Source organism: Musca autumnalis, unplaced genomic scaffold, assembly GCF_047663935.1.
Source record: "Musca autumnalis isolate F117 unplaced genomic scaffold, ASM4766393v1 scaffold_5, whole genome shotgun sequence".
NCBI lineage: Eukaryota > Metazoa > Arthropoda > Insecta > Diptera > Muscidae > Musca > Musca autumnalis.
Window position 1 is genome coordinate 103,876,820 of NW_027412088.1, and position 24,483 is coordinate 103,901,302.

Here is a 24,483-nt window from a genome sequence, read left to right on the forward strand (position 1 = left end):
AAAAATATAGCCACTAGCAAAGCAAATTTACCATTGACCAGATATTTACCCAAGCTCGGTTGAAAAAGGAAGAGTGATTGTCGGGAGCCAATGAGGCGAACGGGTGACATACATATACATATGTATATGTACATATATCAGGTTGTGATCTCCAACCCTAAAAGGGATGCTCCAACAACGGAGTGTGAAGTCACCACGTCCCTATTGGTGTTTTCAATGTTTACAGTAGGGTACCATCTCAACGAGTATTAACCCAAGTTGCCACGTCCTTGCCTTATCTCATGGATATACAAACTTTCGCTAAAAACCCCGAAAAAAACTTTGACTGATGTAGGTGTGTATCCCTTGTCACCCTCAGCCGTCCATTCTACAAGTGCTTTAACCTCACTATCCCTGACCATCACAAATATGGACAATGACAGCGAATCCTTACTACTGTCGTCAGCAGCACATCTCTGGTGTTATAGAAAAAGGAACGGTGGCCAATTTCTAAGACAGTCTTAATAGACAGTGTAGGATACTGTTAAATCTCATTAAGAAAAATGTCTTCTAGCTCTCAGGGAGTAGAGCATGCCGGATGACATTTCGGAGAATTTATCACTGACAGAAAAGGATGAAGCCATGGACACAACAGTGATCCTGACCTTAAGTCATGATACTGCACTTCAATCCGTTGGAAAGGTAATTGAACCGACCTGTTCCACTGGGTCAGACGTTTTAGCGTCGAACAAATCCTACAAACCTTTGCTTCTAACGAACAAGTAAGAACGGCGTTATACCCTCCACCACGAACGAGTTGTGTGGAAGTAAAATGGAACAGTTAGTTTCCTTTAGTTTACGAAAAAGACTAAATACCAAATTTTAACAATTTCGGTAAAACAATGTGGCTAACCTTCAAAATACCGAAATTCGGGAGGTACTGTTCTATGGGAGCTATATAAAAACATCGATCTATACTTACACATTTCTGGCGGAAAGTTTTTAGACTTAAAGAAGACTAAATACCAAGTTTCCTATATTTCGGTAAGATAATGTGGCTAAAACCTTTAAAATACCGAAAAATAAGAGCTACGCTTCTATAGGGATATAGAAAGACGTATACCTATACTGATAATTCTCTACTGGAATATTTTATAACCCCATGGAAGACTAAATAACAAATTTCAGTCTTTCGGTGGGATATTGACGTCACAACATTCAGAATTACGAAAATCGCAAGGAACCATTCTATAGGGTATATATGTAAGCGTGGACCTATACCGACGAATTTCAGCCATTTCGGTGGGTTGTTGTGGCCACAACCTTCAAAATACCGAAAATCGGGAGGTACCGTTCTATGGGGGCTAAATGCAGGCTTGGGCCTGCAACGACAAATTCCTGGGGGAAAGTTTTATACCCCCAACGAAGCCTCAGTACCAAATTTCAGCCATTTCGGAGTGATAATGAGGCTAAAACCTTCAAAATACCGAAAATCCGGAGGTACCGTTCTATGGGGGCTATATGAAGGCGTGGACCTATATCGACAAATTTCTGGGGGAAAGTTTTGTACCCCAACGAAGCTTCCTTATCAAATTTCAGCCATTTCGGAGTGATAATGAGGCTAAAACCTTAAAAATACCGAAAATCGGGTGGTAGCGTTCTATGGGGGCTATATCAAAACGTGGACCGATATAGCCCTTTGGCAATACCAAACATCCTAGGAGTAATATAAACTTCTATACCAAATTACAAAGCTCTGTCTTAAAAATTTCGAGCTTTATCTTGATTTCAACAGACGGACATGGTTATATCGACTTAGAATTTTACCCTGATCAAGAATATATATACTTTATAGAGTCTCTGATGAATATTTCGATGTGTTACAACAGAATGACAAATTTAGTTGTACCCTCCGTATTATGGTGGAGGGTATAAAAATTCACCGGAGGATGAAAGTGGTAAGGGCGAATCATCCATGACCACCAAAAAATGCCAAAGCTAAAGAAGCAATGGACATAAAAGCTTACCGAAAAGTAGTCACATACATCAATCGGAATGCAAATAAAGATCCAAACACACCCGCAAAAACGCTATGAAGCCAAAAAGGCAAAGAAGGTATCCAAATCCTCCGGGACGGCTTCACTTTACTCCTCATCTACCTCAATTTCAAAAACCCGCAGAAGGATGATGGAAGTAAATCAGCTGCTGAAAAAAGAGAAACCATCCGACTTAGCTGCAAACGCGAGCAGACGGATCAATGATGGGTCCGTGACAGCGTCATCTGCTTCAAAGGTCCGGCGGGCCTTCAGTCGACCAATCCAAAATCACAACCAGTGATTGCGAAGAGGATCAGGTCGTCCCGGGAACAGCCTCTTGCAGCGAAGAAGTTTACACTGTCACAGGCCGTCCATTCGCCTGTGTCGTATGTCTCTGTGACGAGGAAGGTTAGTGAGACGTTCACTACTGGAGAGACCAAAATCTCTTCAATTAGTGCGTCTTCTTTGAAACGTTGTTCGTCTGCGAAGACAATTAAGGACAACGTGAATCACAACTCTTCGCAGAATTCAAGCTCGTCTAATCCGAAGCATTTCAACTATACTGCGCGACGAATTGTCCCAGATTATCTCCCGCCAGCAATCATCGACAAGACTGATTCCAATGAGCGCATCAGCGATTGTTATTTGTTGCTGGTGGAAGGTCATCTTAGGTAAATACTCATCTCGGATGTACAGGGGAGTCAAGGTAATTAGCAGCGAGAAAAAGGAGTCAGTAAACTGTCTTATTCAGGCAGTTGAGGGCATTGTCTCGCATTTGGAAGGCATCAAACTAACCTCTGTACCTGACACTGAGATACCATGTGGGTGACTTCAGTATGGGTTCCTTCTCTTTTAATGGAGTTGCGACGAATAATTATGTTAGTCGAGAAACAGAAAATTGGTCTTCAGGTGGAGAATTATCAAGTCCTTTCAGAAGAACGACGGATTTGTAATAAAGTTTGCCAACAACAAGTCTGGAGAGGACTACCTAAGAAGTCGAGGGAATGCAAAACTTCGGGCTAGGAAGGTTATTCTTTCGAATTCCTCCAAAGCACCAAAAGGAAGCTGCAAAAGCTTAGCTTTGTGCAGATAAATCTTAGTCATTGCAAAGCTGCAGCTGCTGAACTCCTGAAACCCCTCTCGACCTTAGACTTCGATAACGCGCTAGTCCAGGAAATTTATTTGTATACAAAAAAGTTGAGAGGACTAAGCTGTGTTCTCGGGTTGACACTCGCTAAAAACGTTGTGCCAGAAAAAATAATAATAATAAGTCGTGCGTGAACGTACTACCCAACATCGCCATGTTAAATACCGTAAGACAAGGGAAACCTTGGGCGTTTATTCCACCAAATAAAATTTAATATTACATGACCACTTGGCGGCAAAAAATGGAGGTTTTCTCGTTGGATCCCGAGTTGATCGGTGCAAGAAATTTCGAATAATACGATCGTGGAGCTTCAGAAGACGTTTATAAGATGGATCTAGGTGACGAATCATGGAAATATGCGTATGAGCCCGAAAAATAGTAGCAATTGCCAGAAAATACTGTAAAAACCATGTTTTGGAGGTGTCTCAATCGGAGTTTGAGCGCATGCAAAATTGTATAAATCATGCTGGAGACTACTTAAAAAACAATAAAACTATTTTTGATCGTAAAAATTCGCGTTTTCATTGTTAGGCCAGACATATTTTCTAGTTCCCCTCGCATCAATCACTCTCATATAACTCCGCAAAAATATACTTTCTGATCGTATTTTCCCACACACAAATGGCGGTCATTTTGTACGTTAATTTAAAAAACCAAAAACATCTACCCATTAACATTCAATAAAATCAATAAATTAATTTACCTTATTATTATTTTATTCACTCTTTTTTGTTCTTTTATTTAATAATGCAATTGTTTAATTTTAATGGAATTTTATATTCATGTTAAAATTGTTCGGTAATTGCATTGCATGATGGCTAGACATTCGTCAACTGCATCATTCAACATGGTATTGAAAAAAGTTTTGCAATGATTTAGTGAATCTTCTGACAGCTTAAAGAGCAGTCTCCTTCGTACATCAAAAACATAAACAATTTCCGAAGAACAAAATGTTAAAACCGAAAGACTTCATAAATTATATTATCACGTTAACCGAGGTGAAGAATTTTTAAGCCGGCAATGCGATAAATTAAAACCCACTCTTGACAAACACACAACAGAAAGGCTAAACAATTGGAAAAGTGCAAACAATCGTTAATGTCTAAGGCATGTCGGCAGACAGTCAGGTAGTAGCATCAGCATCTGCCACAATGAACTTTGATATTTGACTTTGAGATTTTTTCTCAAGATTTTCAGTTTTGTCATGTGTATAACCTGACATTCGATGATTTACTAGTTTGGAATCGCCTAACGGCCAACATTCAGCATAACACATTGTTTGTGATCTTCTTTTTGGCTTCCTAAGCCTTAGAGAATCACCGCAATACTATTTCAATGAGCATCTTCCATAAATGTCGCTGAAAAATTGTTGGAGCCGCAAATGACAAAAACAAAAATCGCAAAATCGTGCGAATGTTTACGGCTAAAATTGATTATTGTCATTGTTGCATTAACGGCCAAACTACCTGTTACTTTTTATTCTCCTTTATGTTTTCTTTTTGGATAATATTGCTTTATGGGCAAGTGTTGATGATGCTGATTATGCTGTTGACTGGTGTCAAGTTGAAGTTCAAATACTGTTGACATCTAACCGTCCATTTAGGCGAGACATAGAATCTTCTTTTGTTGTGTTAAACGGATTTTATCTCATCCAGTTTAAGCCGTTACAGGTCATTTGCTTGTCGATCGTAATCTAAATTAAATTGTAAAGAACAAATTCATGTTCCACAGAACACCTTCAGATGTCGGCATAAAGATGGTCATTGAAATTGTGATTTGTATATTCTAGTTTCACCGTGTTATGTTTTTTACAAAAAGGTTAACAAATGTCTTCATAAATGTTTACTATGGAGTTTGTTTTCCATTTACTTTGTGCGCTTTGTACCAACATAAATGTTGAAGAACCATAAATAGTTTATTTGAACACAGTCACGTCATAACATCGGTAGCGAAGTTACATTCAACGTAAGCATGAAGAATAAAATGTTAAAGACTAAAACGCTATCTATATAAGTTTAGTCTCTCTGATTAAATATAAATGACAGCGTTGCAGTACAATTAACTGACCAATAAAATAACGGGGGAGAATAGTATAAGATGAACGCAAGGTTCAATTGGCAACGCGGCGAAAAGAAATATGCGATGAACAAGAAGTTGATTTGAAATTTTAGGCACCCTAAACTTATGGACTTTCCGAAGAAATAAATTATATCGATAAAGTGTATGCACGTGATATACAACTTCAAAACCAAATAATATTGCAACAAATTCGGTCCAAGCATTTGGTAGTCCGCAAACTATTACTCCAAGTAGAAAAAATATTGTTTTGTATATTATGTTTTTCTATCAGATATCTAATAAAAATAGAAACAAATTTTGCACAGTGGGCTTGGATGCAATTTTTGCGATTTAATATTTAAAATAAATTTTTATCAATGATTGTACTTTCCGATTTTCTTGATTTTTTTTTTTGGTTTTAATGGACTATTAATTTTAAGTCCTATTTGGTAGTGGGATTCAAAAAATTACTATTTTTTCTAATTTTTTTAAATGTATCAATAAAAAATTTCCTCTATATCAGTGTGAAACATTTGTCATTTTACCAATAAATAAAAAATTATATATTTAATAACATGTGTTTTGTTATTTAGGAATTTATTTTAAACATATTAAACATTGAAAATGGATTAGCAATTATTGTACTAGCCGGACAATAAACTAACTAAATTGATGAATTATATGAATGAATTTACCAATTAATAAAGTGATATTTCCTTCAGAAGATAATTATTCAAATACGAAAGGGGACAAAAAGACATTGCTGAACCATTTTCAAAATCGAAAAATGTTCAAGACAAATTCTTAAATAAAACAACAAAACAAATATTAAACAAGTGAAAAAGCGTTAAGTTTGGCCGGGCCGAACTTTTCATACCCTCCACCATAAAATATTCTGAACTAAAATGGAATAATTAGTTTTCATTCTTGTCCCCAACTTTAAGTGGGTACGTTAAAATGTCTGAATATGTACATAAAATTCTTCATTCGGGAGGCCCTTTTTTATGGTCCCTATATCTAACTATGTACATATGTTGACAATTTTTGGTGGGCTAGAAATTGGGAGGTACCGTTATATAGAGGTTATAATAAAACATGGACCTATTTTGACAGTTTTTGATGGGAGCCTTTAATGTCAAATAACTCCTAATTCGGTTAAAAATTGTAGCTAGAATCCTCAAAATACCGAAAATCGGTACATAACGTGGGAACTTCAAATGTCATTAACACCTAGTTCGTAGGTATGTTGGCTATACGAAAATATGAATTTAAATGAACAATTTTTGTTGCAGAATTTTTGTTGGCTTTTAAATTTCAAATTACGGAAAGTTCGTCCAAAAAAAAGCTAAGGTACGGAAAATGGGGCGGTTTATTTTGGGCCTATACCTAAACATGGACCTACGTTCGGTTAAAAATTTTAAGTAAAATATTGGGGCTATGTTGAAAATTGTAAATGCAGATGTGTGGTGACCACTACAACCTTCAAATGTCAAATTACAGTTAGCTAAAATTGCCAAATTACTGAAAATTGGGAGGTACCGTTATATGGGAGCTATATCCGAACATGGACCTATGTTGACAATTTTTGATGGAGAGGTGTTGTGACCGCTAAGAACTTCAAATGTCAAATTACTGCTAGTTCGGTTTAACATTGTAGCTAAAATTATCAAATTACTGAAAATCGGGAGGTACTTTTATATGGGGACTTTATCAATACATCGACCTTACTTGACAATTTTTGATGGAGAGGTGCGGTGACCACTTAGAATTTGAAATGTCAAATGTTCAAATTACAGATAATTCGGTTAAAACTTGTAAACATGGACCTATGTTCATAATTTTTTCGAATATAAGTTTTTTGGTCACTAAGAACCCTAAATATCAAATTATATCTAACTCGGTCTAGAAATGTGACTTAAAGGGGGTGGAACTATTCCAAAACATGGACCTATGTCCACTAGTTATATAAGTTTATTGACATTTAAGAACCCTAAATGTCAATTTATAGCTAAATCGGTCTGAAAATGTAGCTCAAAACGTCAAAATGCCGTAAATCGGGGGTACCGTTATATGGGGGCTATACACAAACGTGGACCTATGCCTACAAGTTTTGTTATATAAGTTTATTGACACTTAGGAGTCCCAAATGTCAAATTATAGCTATATCGGTCTGAAAATGTAGCTAAAAACGTCAAAATACCGTAAATCGGGGGGAACCGTTATATGGGGGCTATACCAAAACGTGGACCTATGTCCACAACTTTTGTTATATAAGTTTATTGACACTTAAGAACCCTAAATGTCAATTTATAGCTAAATCGGTCTGAAAATGTAGCTAAAAACGTCAAAATACCGTAAATGGGGGGTACCGTTATATGGGGGCTATACAAAAACGTGGACCTATGTCCACAACTTTTGTTATATAAGTTTATTGGCACTTAAGAGTTCTAAATGTCAAATTATAGCTAAATCGGTCTGAAAATGTAGCTAAAAACGTCAAAATACCGTAAATCGGGGGGAACCGTTATATGGGGGCTATACCAAAACGTGGACCTATGTCCACAACTTTTGTTATATAAGTTTATTGACACTTAAGAACCCTTAATGTCAAATTATAGCTAAATCGGTCTGAAAATGTAGCTAAAAACGTCAAAATACCGTAAATCCGGGGGTACCGTTATATGGGGGCTATACCAAAACGTGGACCTATGTACACAACTTTTGTTATAGAAGTTTATTGACACTTAAGAGCCCTAAATGTCAAATTATAGCTAAATCGATCTGAAAATGTAGCTAAAAACGGCAAAATACTGTAAATCGGGGGGTACCGTTATATGGGGGCTATACCAAAACGTGGACCGATATATCCCATCATCGAACTTGACCTGCCTGCAAACAAAAGACGCATATTCCCAAAATTTCAGCGTTCTATATCTATTTTTGTGGATGCTAGAGTGATTACCACAGACGGACGGACGGACGGACGGACGTACACAGATCGACTCAGAATTTTACCCTGATCAAGAATATATATACTTTATAGGGTCGCAAATGAGTATTTCAATGCGTTACAAACCGAAAAACAAACTTAATATACCCTCCATACTATGGTGGAGGGTATAAAAAGTATTTTTTTATTTTTTGGTAAAATAACAAATATTTCACACTGGTATAAAGGAATAATAGTATTAAAAATAAAAAAAGTAATTAAGTTTTTTAATTAATCGTAGATTAATACAAAACAACAAACAAGTAAAAAGTCGTTAAGTTTGGCCGGACCGAACTATACCCTCCACCATAAAATATTGTGAACTACATCAAAGTGTGGATCTACCTTGACATTTTTTGTAGAAAAGTTTTGTAACTGCAGGGAACCTCAAATGTCAAATAACGGGTTTTTCTGTCAAACAATGTAGCTAAGACCCTCAAAATACCGAAAATCGTGAGGTACCGTTATATGTTGGCTATACCAAAACATTGACCTATGTTGACAATTTATAGTGAAGAAGTTTCGTGACCACAGAGAAACTCAAATATCACATTACATATAGTTCGGTTAAAAATTGCAGCTAAAATCCTCGAAATACCGAAAATTATATAGCTGATAGAAAAACAAAATATACAAAAAAGTGTTTTCTATTTGCACCAATATTAAAGAGGTTATGAATATTTCTTTGCAAAAAATAAAGGAAATCAAAAACCCGGTCGATTCGGACTATTTTCTTGTAGTAAGTACGTACAAATCGTATTTCAACAAAAATGTTTAAAATTGCTCAATATATCCCATGTTTTATTTGAATTGTTATTGCGAATATCCCATCTTTGGTTGGACGCATTTCAATAAAAGTGTCAATATAACCAAGTAAACAAGTGAGCCAACGCTATAGTCGGGTGGGGGCCGACTTAATATTAAAATTGGGATAGCTTAGCGCCTTTGCTCTGAATGTCTTCATTAACACAGGTCAATTTTTTTGAAACGCATTTAAGTGCATCGACATTACAACCAAATAAAAAATGGAAAAGTGGGATGTATGCCAACCATCAATAAGCTTCTTTCTCTGTTAGACCCCCATCAACCCCCAAAATTTCGTGAGCATCAGATCAAAATTTCGTAGTGTGATTGCACAAAAATGGAAAAAGGGATGCATTACCGACTATTGCGATATCTCTGTTGTTTGACCACCTATGACAACCTACTTCACATCGTTGTAAAGGTGATATTTTCTACTTTCCTTGCCAGGTTTTGCTTTCGATATACCTCCTACAGAAGGCAGATATTAACTTTGAAATACAACGTTGGTCTTTTTTCCAAATATTTTTTTTGTTACATTCCGACCCCTGAATAATATCCGACCATTATCAAAAATCACAAGGTTTTTTCCTCTGTGGGACCCCCAATAACACCCAAAATTTCGTGACGATCCAATTAAAATTGCGACCTGTAGCGTGATTTCCAAAAAAGTGGAATGGGATGAATGGGATGTATAACCGACTATTGCGATATCTCCGTTATTTGGATACCTACGCCAACCTGCTTTACATCATTGTAATGATGGGATTTTTTTACTTTCATTGTCAGACTTTGCTTTTGGAAGGTCCCGAACCAAAGCTGTGATATTCGTCATTGTTACTAAAATCGCAAAATGAAATGTTATGTTCTATTGCGGCTTTTGCGATATCTTCGTTGTATGACCACCTACGATAACCTACGTAACATCGTTGCAAAGATGATATTTTCTACTTTCATTAGCAGGTTTTGCTTTTGATATACCCCTTAGAAGCGGAGATATTTGCTTTGAAATAAAACGTTGGCTTTTTCTCCAAATAAGTTTTTTGCCAATTCCGACCCCTGAATATTACCCGACCATCACCAAAATCAGTGGGCTTCTTTCTCTGTATGATCCCCATTAGCCCTAAAAATTGCGTGACGATCCGATCAAAATTGCGACCTGTAGCGTGATTACAAAAAAGGTAAAAAATGGGATGCATTATCGACTATTGCCATATCTCTGCTATTTGACCACCTTCGACAACCTACTTTACATCGTTGTAAAGGTGATATTTTCTACTTTCCTTGCCAGGTTTTGATTTTGATATACCTCTTAAAGAAACAGAGATATTGGCTTTGAAATAAAACGTTGACCTTTCTCCAAATAAGTGTTTGTCCATTCCGACCCCTGAATATTACCCGACCATCATCAAAATCAATAGGCTTCTTTCTCTTTGGGACCTCCATTAACCCTCAAAATTTCGTGACGATCCGATCAAAATTAAGACCTGTAGCGTGATTTCCAAAAAAGTGGAAAAATGGGATGTATTACCGACTATTGCGATATCACCGTTATTTGGTCACCTACGCTGACCTAGTTTACATCATTGTAAAGATGGGATCTTCTACTTTCATAGCCAGGCTTTGCTTTTGGAAAGTCCCCAACCAAAACTGTGATATTCGTCATTATAATTAATTTTTAATTATATTTAAATTAAATTAAAATCGCAAAGAGGAAAATTTGGGTTTTATTTGCCACTATTGTGATATCTTCGTTGTTTGATCACCTACGAGAACCTACTTTACATCATTAGAAAGGTGATATTTTCTACTTTTATTGCCAGGTTTTGCTTTTGGTATACCCCGTATAGAAACTGAGATATTCGCTGTGGAAAAAACGTTGTCTTTTTATCCACATAAGTTTTTTGCCCATTCCGACCCCTAAATATTATCAGATCATCACCAAAATCAATAGGCTTCTTCCCCTCCGGGACCCCATCAACATCCAAAATTTCGTGACGATCCGATCAAAATTGCGACCTGTAGCGTGATACAAGGTTTAGATGGGCAGACGGACAGACGGACTGACGGATGGACACACATAGCCAGATCGACTCAGCTCGTCGAGACATTCATTTTGGTATATATAAGTATGGGTCTACGACCATTATTTCGATGCATTACAAACTTTTTGGCCAAAACCAACTTATAATACCCTCCCCACATAGTGGTGTAGGGTATAAAAAGCCTTAAGTTCGGACGGGCCAAACTTTTCATACCCTCCACCATAAAATATTCTGAACTAAAATGGAATAACTAGTTTTCATTCCTGTCCACAACTTTAAGTGGGATCCTAAAAATGTAAGATAATGTACCTAAAATGACTTCATTCGGTGTTGCCTATTTTTGGAGTACCATATGGTGGAGGAGCTTTGTGACAACTGGGAACCGAAAATGACAAATTACATCTAGTTCAGCTAAAAATTGTAGCCAAACCCCTCAAAACACCAAAAATCGGGAGGTACCTTATATAACGGTTATAACAAAACATGGACCTATGTTCACAGTTTTTGATTGAGAAGTTTTGTGACCACTGGGAATCTCAAATTTCAAATTGCTGGTAGTTTGGTTGAAAAATTTAGGACAAATTCCAGCTAGTTCGGTTAAAAATGTGGCTGGAATCCTCACAATACCGAAAATCGGGAGGTACCGCTATATGTAGGCTATACGAAACTATCGACCTAAATTAACAATTTTTATTGTAGAATTTTTGTTAGCTCTCAAATTTCAAACGGCCAACAAATGAAGCTAAAATCCTCAAAATACTAAAAATCGGGAGGTTTGTATTGGGGACTATACCAAAACATGGACCTACGTTGAAAAATGTTGGTATATATGTTTTGCGACCACTTGGAACCTTAAATATCGAATTACCGATACAATTCTCAAAATACCGAAAATATGGAGTTATCGATTTATGGGGGCTATACCGAAAAATTGACGTATTTTGACAATATACGTGGACATATACCGATACAAGGACCTATGTCGACTATTTTTGGTAGAGAGGTGTGGTGACCACTAAGAACTTCAAGTGTCAAACTACAGCTAGTGCATTGTAGCTAAAATCCTCAAGATACCGATACCGGCGGTACCCTTATATGAGGGCTATATCCAAACATGGACCTATGTTGACAAATTTCGGTGAAGAGGTGTGGTGACTACTTTGAACTTCAAATGTCAAATTGCAGATAGTTTGGTTAAAATGTTTACCTAAAAATCATCAAAATACCGAGAATTGGGAGGTACCGTTATATGGGTGTATATTCGAATATGGACCTATGTTGACAATTTTTTGTGGATAGGTGGGGCGACCACTAAGAACTTCAAATGTCAAATTATAGCTTTCCTTTTAAAAATTGTGGCTAAAATCCTCAAACTACTGAAAATCTGGAGGTAGCGTTATATGGGGGCTATCTTCAAATGTAGACCTATGTTGACACATTTTGGTGGAGAAGTATAGTGACCACTGAGTACTTCAAATGTCAAATTACAGCTAGTTCGGTTAAAAATTTTAGGTTAGATCCTCAAAATAACGAAAATCGGGAGGTAGCGTTATATGGGGGCTATACCCACACATGGACCGATGTCGATAATTTTTAGTGGAGAGGTGTGTTGACCACTAAAAACTCCAAATGTCCAATTACAGCTAGTACGTGGACATATACCGATACAAGGACCTATGTCGACTATTTTTGGTAGAGAGGTGTGGTGACCACTAAGAACTTCAAGTGTCAAACTACAGCTAGTGCATTGTAGCTAAAATCCTCAAGATACCGATACCGGCGGTACCCTTATATGAGGGCTATATCCAAACATGGACCTATGTTGACAAATTTCGGTGAAGAGGTGTGGTGACTACTTTGAACTTCAAATGTCAAATTGCAGATAGTTTGGTTAAAATGTTTACCTAAAAATCATCAAAATACCGAGAATTGGGAGGTACCGTTATATGGGTGTATATTCAAATATGGACCTATGTTGACAATTTTTTGTGGATAGGTGGGGCGACCACTAAGAACTTCAAATGTCAAATTATAGCTTTCCTTTTAAAAATTGTGGCTACAATCCTCAAACTACTGAAAATCTGGAGGTACCGTTATATGGGGGCTATCTTCAAATGTAGACCTATGTTGACACTTTTTGGTGGAGAAGTATAGTGACCACTGAGTACTTCAAATGTCAAATTACAGCTAGTTCGGTTAAAAATTTTAGGTTAGATCCTCAAAATAACGAAAATCGGGAGGTAGCGTTATATGGGGGCTATACCCACACATGGACCGATGTCGATAATTTTTAATGGAGAGGTGTGTTGACCACTAAAAACTCCAAATGTCCAATTACAGCTAGTTCGGATAAAAATTTTAGGTAAAATCTTCAAAATACGGAAAATCGCGGGGTATCGTTATATGGGGGCTACATCCAAACATGGACCTATGTTAACAATTGTTGGTGTAGAGGTCTGATGACCACTAAGAACTTCAAATGTCAAATTACGGCTAGTTCAGTTAAAATTGTAGGTAAAATTCTCAAAATACCTGAAATCGGGCGGTACCGTTATATGGGGGCTATTCCAAAACATGGATCTGTGTCCACAAGTTTTGTTATATAATTTCTTGATACTTAAGAACCCTAAATTTCTAGCAAATTCGTTCTGAAAATGTAGCTAAAAAAGTTGGGGCTATACCAAAACGTGGACCGATAAAGCCCATCATCGAACTTGACCTACCTGTAAACAAAAGATGCATTTTCCCAAAATGTCAGCGTCTTAATTCCAATTATACAAAAGGACATGCATAGATCGACTCAGAATTTTACCCTGATCAAGAATATATGTATATACTTTATAGGGTCGCAAATGAGGATTTCAATGCGTTACGGAAAAACAAACTTAATGTACCCTCCGTACTATGGTGGAGGGTATAAAAAAGACATTCTGAGCTTTTAATTGGTCGCAATTGCGTTAACAAAAGTGGTCAAATACTAGAGATTTAGAAAAGTTCACTCAGGTATCTAAATTTCCAATTTTGGAATTTCATTTCCAACGCAAATATCTTCGCTTATGTTGGACATGTCCCAAGAGAAGAGCCTGGTAATGAATGTATACCGTTTGGGCTTTAAACCAATACCAAATATGCTGGTGATGGTGGTTAAGTATCAGAATTATTCCGTTAGACGGTAAACTATCCCAATTTATTATTTTTTAATGACAAATATTTCTCCTTCTATTTGGCGTTTTCGAAACATGTAGCGTGCTTATCAAGAAGACCACCAAAGCTTTAAATCAGTCCCATGTTTATTGTCGACAGTGGTCAAGCAATTCAATATCAAATTTTTGGACTTTTTGTAATCGCCTTTTTATTGACAATATTTTAAGATTAGACATTGCTCATTAGAGGGTCTATAATATAAGGGCATTAGATTTTATGAAGTAGAAGTACCATACAAGAAAAGTTCATATCCGACAAAAACTTCTGTCATGTGTCTCCAGTGTCAAACACCCTTATAAAACCATTATTAGTCGAACGTTAGCTTTATATAATATAACATTAAATTCGGGACAACATTTTTTTTTTCAAAGTCATTATTTATTAGGAGAAAGCCATAAGAAAACGGTACATTATACTAAATTATAGGACGATTCACAGGATATTTATAGTCTCCAGTCTAGTATTTTCATCTCTATTTTTTGATCCAATTGATCTTTAAAATTTTTGCAAGCAAAAGTAAAGTTCTATGGCAATCGAATTATGATTGGAACTTTAACGTCTTCTATAGAAGGCCTACAAGACTTGTGCCAGAAGACTTAGTGGTTTTCTCACAAAGGTTCAGTAGTCCTCTCATCTTGTCTTTTACGAGAAGGCATCCTTGTCTTCCTTGAAGGACCTGTTGGAATCCTATGTGACACAAAATGGAAATCAAGGTCTGGGTGTGGAGAATTGAGTATATTAAGAATTCCAAAGGATCCCATAGCTGAACTTTCTAAGTTATGACGTAATGAATTTTGTGATTGACCCCAATAATGATTGAGAAAATAGGTTTATATATCTGTTTGGAGATATTGTTTCATCATTTTGAGATGACAAATAGAATGAGGAATCTTTCCCTGGTTATTTTTTACCATTGAGCTAAAAAAAGAATCAGTCTGCACTTTCGATATGTAGGTTATCTCCCTTGTTCCTCGAGACGTTCTGTTTTGTATTAAAATGTCTTTGTATTTTATTATTGTCCATGTATTCTTATTTTCACTGCAATTGACAAATGCTAAGCGACCCACAGATATATTCAGTACATTATTATTTTATTATGTTGATATAAAAACAATAATATCAGCATTAACTTGACACATACAAACATATGTATGTATGTGTGTCTGATGTATTTAATTAAAGTTACATTTGACTTTGTTTAACATCTAATTTTCTCACATACTTAAGTAAAAACAACGAATAGAATCACATAAATTGATTTCAATTTGCATTTTTCTTAAGTATTTATTTTTTTCAGTTGGTTGCATTTATTTGTGCAACAGAATCCACAAAGAAACATAAAATTCCACTCTTCGGCATGCAGTGACACACATGACAATAATAATGCCAGGCGATGACAACAACTACAGCAACAATAACACTGAAGTCGGGACGACAATCTGAAAATGTAGGTACACGAAATATTTTTTATAGCTTCTTCAAAACGATAGATGACATTTAAAATCCCATTTATATTTAATACAACAACAGCCACAACAATGGTAGGCACCGTTTATATTTAAAAACAACAACTTAAAACATCATCACAACGACCACTATTCCCATAAGGCATAGCCTGGCAAATTCAGGCTATAAGACCCCCGCTATTAATGCAGACGAAACTATTCCAAGTGCTTTTTTTCTGTGGAAGGCACAGGCTCGTAATCAGGTTTAAATGTTCAACAACCGATGCTGTCGTTTTTGTTGTGGTGTTGGTTATTTTTCTTCAAAATACAATAAATGAAGAATGCCCGAAGCTGGTGGCTTCTTTCAGTCAAGAAGCTACAGCGTAGTCGTGACCTGTAACTTTTTGGGTTTGACTTAAGGTTTGAAGTCATGCTAAGGCTATCGAAGTTTTTCGTACGCCTATACTATGCTATTCCACCCTCTAAAGTTTTTCACAACTTTGTAAAACACCTCTTTTAAGGAATTGGACCAAACACATAAATTTTGAATTAATCAGTTGCCGTTGTTATTGCTGTTATATTTGCGGTTGTTGTTTTGCCGTATGATAACACCCACTTACTGCTAACCAATGCAATTGTAACCGACCGCATGTCGAAGTTGGCCAAGATCATAAATCATGCAAATCAGTTCAGTTTAGTAGATTAGTATAACAAAATACATTTGAATGTTTGAGTATCCCATTTCAATTTTGGCAAGTTGATCATCTTGATAGGGGGTTTCGGTATCAAGTAACCGTTTGTTGAATCTAACAAGGTAATTTGAAATTTGAGTGCAACAAGATTCACCATAAAAACCATTCAAACTCAAAGGAAAAAATGATCTCAATTAAGGGCAACAAATAATCTGCAAAAAACTGTGCATTATTATGAGAGAAGCATGATTTTCAATTTTCCACCTCAATGCATTTATTGGAGGAGGGTGTTAGTAAGTAATATGTGTGTTGCGGTGAAGCATACTTTATGTAGAGTTCATAGACTATGGCAAAGTCAAAATGTAGTATGTAAATTAAAAATGTAATTAAGTTTGACGGATCTACATAAATCTACAATATGTTTATAGGAACTGGAGGAAGCTGTGCTTCCTATAATTAATCAGCGAGAATTTTTTTTTGAATTAATAAAATATTTTCAATTATTGACAAAGGACAACTAAATATGTTTTTTAATCTCCAGTGAAACATTAACATAACTTTAACATAGATGCCATTGTTGCCTAACGGCCATATGCAAATGTCATGGTTTGAAACTCCTGGATTTGTGGCCAGATCCGCAACAATTTTATTCCATACAACCAAACGCCATAGTAAACAATACCAAATTTGTCCCTACTAATTAATAACAGCCGTTTTAACAAATTTGAATATTAGACAGTGGGATTATACCTGATTATTTTGGAAATCTATAGAAATAAAAATCAAAGGTCGTTCGTTTGTAATTACATCAGTTGGTAACGGCTGGACCAAATCTTAACCGATTTCGATATAATTCGGAAAATTAATTTCGAGACCAACGATTCTGAATTTTTAATCTCATTAATTTTGGCACGAATATGGTCGGAAAGCAACTTTGCGATATATCATCTGTATTTTAGATGGTAGAAGGACGGCCCATGAAATAATCTGAACTTAAATGGAATAACCAGTTATTATACCCTCCACCATAAAGTGGAGGGTATAATTAAATTTGTCATTCCGTTTGTAACACATCGAAATATTCATCGGAGACCCTATAAAGTATATATATTCTTGATCAGGGTAAAATTCTAAGTCGATATAACAAAGTCCTTCTGTTCGTCCGTCCGTCCGCCTGTTGAAATCAAGATACAGCTCGCAATTTTCAAGATAGAACTTTGGAATTTGTATAGAACTGTCTATTACTCCTAGGATGTTTTGTATTGCAAATGGCCTATATCGGTCCACGTTTTGATATAGCCCCATATAACGGTACCACCCGATTTTCGGTGGTAGCTTCATTATCACACCGAAATAACAGAAATGTAGTACTTAGTCTTCGTTGGGGGTATACAAATTTCCTGCAGATTTTTTCGGTATAGGTCCACGCTTTCATATAGTCCCCATAGAACTGTACCTCCCGATTTTCGATATTTTGGAGGTTGTGGCCTTAATATTCCTGCGAAATGGCTAAAGTTTGGTATTTTGTCTTCGCTGGGGATAAAAAACTTTTCCCCAGAATTTCGTCGGTATAGGTCCAAGCCTTTATATAGCCCCCATAAACCGGTACCTCCCGATTTTCGGTATTTTGAAGGTTTTGGCCTCAATATTCCTCCGAAATAGCTAAAATTTGGTATTTAGTCTTCTCTGGGGGTATAAAACTTTCCCCAGAATTTTTTCGGTATAGGTCCACGCCTTTATATAACCCCATAGAACGGTACCTCCCGATTTTTGGTATTTTGAAGGTTGTGTCTCCATATTCGACCGAAATGGCTAAAATTTGGTATTTAGTTATCATTTGGGGTATAAAACTTTCCCCCAAAATTTTGTTTATTATAGGTCCACACCTTCATATAGTTCTTATAGAACGGTACCTCCCGATTTTCGGTATTTTGAAGGTTGTTGCCTCAATATTCCTCTGAATTGGCTGAAATTTGGTGTTAAGTCATCATTTCTGTTATAAAACTTCCCATATGAAGTTTGTCGGTATAGCTTCACGCGTTTATATAGCCCCCATAGATGGGTACCAGAGGTCCGCAAAATGCATATAAAAGGCACACTCTATTGCCTTTTCCCAAAAGCGAATAGTGCAGTGCCTTGCATATAAAAAATATGAATGTGCAAAAAGCAGATTCACCCCAAAAAATGATTCACTGCTTTAGTGCATGCTTGCTTGCTTTTACATTTTGTATTCACACGATTCGCAAATGCAGTATGCACAATACTGCATACCACCACACAGTATCGTACCATCTTCTGTTTGAATAAATGAATACATTTGTCAAATTTCGCTTCTTCTTTGAGTTTCTTTAATAATAGGATAAACTAAATTAGTAATTGTTTTTATTGTCTCAACATTATTTTTTTATGTTTATTAACATTTAAATTTGACCAGAAATATCTACTGCTTTTTGTAATGCAACGTGCTTTTTCAAAGGCAGCGTGCAAAAAAAAGGCAACGAGCTCTTGTAGTGTGTTGTGTGTGTGCAATTGGCACACACTCATGAAAGTAAAGGCAAAGCAAGCAGTAGCATTAAACAGAGATGGCAATAGCAAGCAATGAAAAAAGCACGAAATCGCGAATATGCATTAAAAGCGAGTGGCATTTTGCGGACCTCTGATGGGTACCTCCCAATTTTCGGTATTTTGAAGGTTGTGGCATCAATATTCCTCCGATATGGCTGAAATTTTGTACTTAGTCTTTGTTGTTGGTATAAAACTTTCCCCCAGAAATTTGTCGGTAGGGGTCCAAGCCTTAGTATAGCGCCATAGAATGGTACCTCCCGAATTTCGGTATTTTGAAGGTTGTTGCGTCAATATTCCAACGAATTGGCTGAATTTTGGTGTTTAGTCTTCATTTGGGGTATAAAACTTTCCATATGAAATTTGTCGGTATAGGTCCAAACCTAAATATAGCCCCAATAGAACGGTACCTTCCGATTTTAGCAATTCTAAAGGTTGTGACGTCAATATCCCACCGAAATGACTGAATTTGGTTATTTATTCTTCCAGGGTGCTATAAAGTATTCCTGAAAAGATTTATTCGTATGGGTTCACGTCTTCTTTTATCCCCATAGAAGCAAACCACTTGATTTTTGGAAATTTTTAAGTTTTAGCCACATTATCTTACTGAAATATCGGAAATTTGGTGGAGCTCAATTTTTGGTGGAGTAGTTTTTTGAGCACTAAAAACTAAATAACTGAAATCGATCAGTACCGTTACACGGTTTTTATACCACAACGTGGACCAAAAATTATTGGTCGTTATTTTTTTTTTTGTTTTTTGACCACTGGCAACCTAAATGCTAAATTACAGTCAAATAAGAACCGAAAGGTACGTAGATTAAAACTTCAAAATGCATGAAATCGGGTAGACCTATTTACATAATTTTTAGTGGTGAAGTTTTTTGACCATTTTGTACCGAACCGCCAAATTACAGCCAAATAAGATCGATTAAATGATTAAAACTTCAAAATTACTGAAATCGGGCGGCACCGTTATTTGGCAGCTATTCTAAAATGTGGACATATGTCTTCAAATTTTATTTGAATATTTTTTTTGACAGCTGGAGACCCTAAATCGCAATTTACAGCCATTTCAGAATCAATATGAAAAGTTTTTTACCACTTGGAACCCTAAATGCTAAATTAAAGCCAAATAAAAACGAACATGTAAATACAAACTTCAAAACACTTTAAATCAGGTTGTACTGTTATATGGAGCTATACCAAACCGTGAGTCTATGTCCAAAATTTTGTTGGAGAAGTATAATGACCTTTGGAGACCATAAATGTCACATTATAGCCAATTAAACCCCAGCCCACAAGTCAGCCTCTGACCAAAAAAGAAGCAAACACAATAATTATGCCGTATATAAAATATAATGACTTTGAATCACGAGTTTACTTCAATGTACGTGGAACCTGTAGGAACAGAAATGTGGAGATATACCAAATCATTGTCATATACCAACAATCTTTAGTAAGTTAACTTCGGATTCCTAAAGAACTCAAATATTAAATTACGTTAAATTAAGTATGGATGAAATTTTTGAAAAAGTTTGAGAGCTATATTGCACACTAGCCATTTTAGTGTGTGCGGCAGGATTTTTTGGTACCTATGGACTATTATCTCAGAAAATATGGACTTACCGCGGGAAAAAATTGTACTGTTGTAATAGAGACGTGAAAACAGCCTTCTGCAAGAATTTAAATAGATCCGAGACGAGTTCTCAAACTGTACTATTCCCAAATTTTGTGTGGGAGGTACCCGAAGGACGGGCCCGATATAGTCCATATTCCAACCTGATACATGACTGGCTAAAATAATACGATGTGCAAACTTTGGATCAACCAAAAACTCCCTGCGAGAGTTATCTTGCGGATTTGCCATGTTAGTTGGTGCCGTCAGGGTCTCTTGGAGCTATTAGGCCGTTATCTTGCCTCTAAATTCAAAACGATTCGAGAGGATTTTCTTTCATTTTTCCGAATTAGGAGTGATCCATATTCCAACCTGATACAAGACTGGATGAAATAATACGAAAGTTATCGTTCAGACCATTTTACAGGTAAAATAAACTTTTGTGGGGGAGGCACCCGAAGCAGTGGACCGATAGGGTCCATCATCGAACTTAAACTAAGTTTAGGTAAAATATTACGAAGTGCAAAATTTGTTTCGAATCGGTGATCCGCTCGTGCGCACCAGGCGGACGAACATACAGCCGGACATGGCTCAGTAGAATCGAAATTGTCTGAAACTAATTTCGTCCAAACATACTTGGGGTCTAAAACCATTATTTCGATAAGGAACATTTTTGGTCGTATCGAAGTGTATATAGCCTCGTTAGCCTGAAGGCTGAGGATATCAAAACTTCAAAATATTTGACAAATACCCTTCCAATGGGGGTTATTTCCAAAACATTAACATATGTCCACATCTTTTATTGGAGGAGTTTCTTGACAACTGTGAACCCTAACCCCCCGTTTACGCATGCAAGTGACAGTTCGAAAAAATTGAAGTTTCGACTATAATATGTATACACAACTATCTGCAAGTTACTTGCATGTGTAATCCTTGAGTAAATCCCAATTTACAGCCAATATAGGCGCAATACGAGTATGTAGACAAAAACTTCAAATAGCTGAAAGCGGGGGTACTGTTATATGGAGGCTATACCATAAATCTCTGAGTGAATGTTTTATACCCCCATATACTGCCGTTGCGGCTATGATTTTCCTTACACGACTTCCAAGGATCCTTGCTTATCATTTCTTCATGATCAGTCCTTACTATGACGCGAGGGTAATCTACCTTGCAGGTTTGGTGCTGTCGTTCTTTCTCGTCGGTCATTTGAAAAGATGTGTTGTGCTTACCTTTATTGGCCATTAGAGATTACATGTGGACCCTCTGAAGACCGTATACTTTTCACACCTGCCGTTTTCACCATTCTACAAAAGAAGACACTACTTGGGTGGCTGGTGTTTCCGTGATTTCCTTTCCCGGTCTCGGCAGAGTCCGTCCTTCTGTCTGTCCCCGCAAACTTAGATTAAGTTCGCAAATAAGCCATATCAGTCCACTCGTTCAGGTAAGTCCAAAACAAAAGTTATACATTTTTCTCTACATAACATATTGTGTTCAAATATTACACATCGCAATATTTCTTTCAGGCATAGATCAGGTTCGAATATGAATCATATAGGTGTACTTCATCGACTACCACCCATACAAATTTTAAACATTTTTCGCACAAGTGCAGTTGAAGTATATGTCTCGAACCGTTCCACTTTTTTATCAGGATGTCCTCGTAGAGATACATTTTTTTTGGGACATCAAGTTCATACTTCCTGAGATAATGGTCCAAAAACTCTAAAGAACCCAAGCGGCACCAACTAAAATGATTGATGAGTACAATGACTTATCAATTGAGTATCCCATTTGTGCGAAACTTGCACATTGCAAAATTTCATCCAACATATTTGGGTACCTTTCTCAAGAAAGTTAAAAATATTCTCTTACGCGCATTTTAAGGGCTGTTCATAGATAGTTTTGAAAGTTTTCCGAAGATTCTACATGTGGTCTCGTTTACAGCGACATAATGTGTTTCGTGGGCAGGTTCATGCTTCCAGATATATTGATCCAAAAATCCTACAGTGACCACATTAAATGGTTGATGGTCACCATAATCGAAAGGAGTAACAAATAAACGCACAATTAGTTCCGAGAAGATCAATATCGGGTAACACCTTCGGAGACCTCACTTACAAAAGTTACAAACTTTTTAAGGGCTGTTCAAGGATTGTTTTGAAAATTTCTCTGTGATTCTGATTACAACGTTATAATTATAGCCTACATTATAATGTGGGGAGGATATTGTAAGTTGGTTTTGACCCAAAAGTTTGTAACGCATAGTAATAAGCCTACGCTTATATACAAAAATGAATGTATAATCACGTTACAGGTCGAAATTTTGATCGGATCGTCACGAAATTTTGTACTTTTGTCAGAATAGTAATAAATTACACTGTTCAACAAAATTGAAAAAGTTGAATGTTTCAACCGAAGTTGTTGTTGTTTCTAAATGAAACCGGCGAGCTATTTTCAAATCTGGTCACGGTTTTTCTCCGTCAGCTCTTGTTCTTGAGATATAGCTCAAAATCGGTTTTTACGAGTTTTACCCAGAATTTGGTTATTTTCGGATACAAACAAATATTCTTTTCGGGATTTTCGACACTAATATATTAAGTAGATATTGTACGCTCGATACAAAGCATGTTTTGAAATAATTATGGCGAGTATTTATCAAAAAATATAGAAAACATACGATGAATCTTGTAAAAATTGCATATTTTGAGTACTTTAAGCTGTAATTACGTTATCGGGGGAAGTCATAGAAGCTTCATATGGCATTCCGGATATGCTCAGGGTGTCTGCTATATAGTCCTGTATTCAAATATTTAATATAAAGTTCATAGCGCCCACGATTCGCCCATAACCTAAAAATCGTCATGAAGACTGCCATTGAAAAGTAAATGGCATATTTGGTAATGATTTCCCTTTAGCAGTCTTAATGACGATTTTAAGGTTATGGGCGAATCGTGGGCGCTATGAACTTTATATTAAATATTTGAATACAGGACTATATAGCAGACACCCTGAGAATATCCGGAATGCCATATGAAGCTTCTATGACTTCCCCCGATGCCGTAATTACAGCTTAAAGTACTCAAAATATGCAATTTTTACAAGATTCATCGTGTGTTTTCTATATTTTTTGATAGATACTCGCCATAATTATTTAAAAAAACGTTTTGTATCGAGCGTACAACATCTTCTTAATATATTAGCTTCGAAAAACCCGCAAAAAATATTTGTTTGTGTCCGAAAATAACGAAATTCTGGGTAAAACTCGTAAAAACCGATTTTGAGCTATATCTCAAGAATAAGAGCTGATGGAGAAAAACCGTGACCAGATTTGAAAATAGCTCGCCGATTTCATTTAGAAACAACAACAACTTTGGTTGAAACAAAAGTCGTGTTGACCAGTGTTATAGATCATGATAGAAAAAATATCAACATCTTCTACAGGTTGGCTTTTCTTCTTCGAATCGAGTCTTTAAAATACTTCATCCATTATACTTTAAGGAATTTTATGATTCATCAGAATCATTCTGATTCGAGATCTCTTCCCCAAATTTTTCTAATAGGGTTAACTATTCTATGGAACCATACATACTTGGACCCATAATAATTTTTTACCCACTCAGATCGAGTGGCGTAGATGTTGGCCTAGACAAGGACCTATTTATTACACTAAATTTTACTATAAACCATCGTTTTACACTTCTTAAGTCCACTGTGCAATTTAAATCCGGATTCTATCGAAATATTATCCAGGTGAAGGTGGAATTGTATCACATAATTAAAGTTGAAAAACCAATGTTGGTAATTAAATTTTTGTGATCACTTATTATTTATTCCAATAATCCGTTTTACGTCCTTCAAAAACATTAAAATTAAGTATGCGATATGAACAGTTAGTTCATCACTA

General features: G+C 36.3%; 1 protein-coding gene across 9 annotated transcripts in view; it reads right to left on the minus strand.

Annotated features, from left to right (window-relative positions):
• The window catches only part of Cpr47Ef (Cuticular protein 47Ef), a 36,735-nt gene that overhangs the window by 11,882 nt on the left and 370 nt on the right, over positions 1 to 24,483 (minus strand). The gene's annotated exons all lie outside the window — the stretch shown is intronic.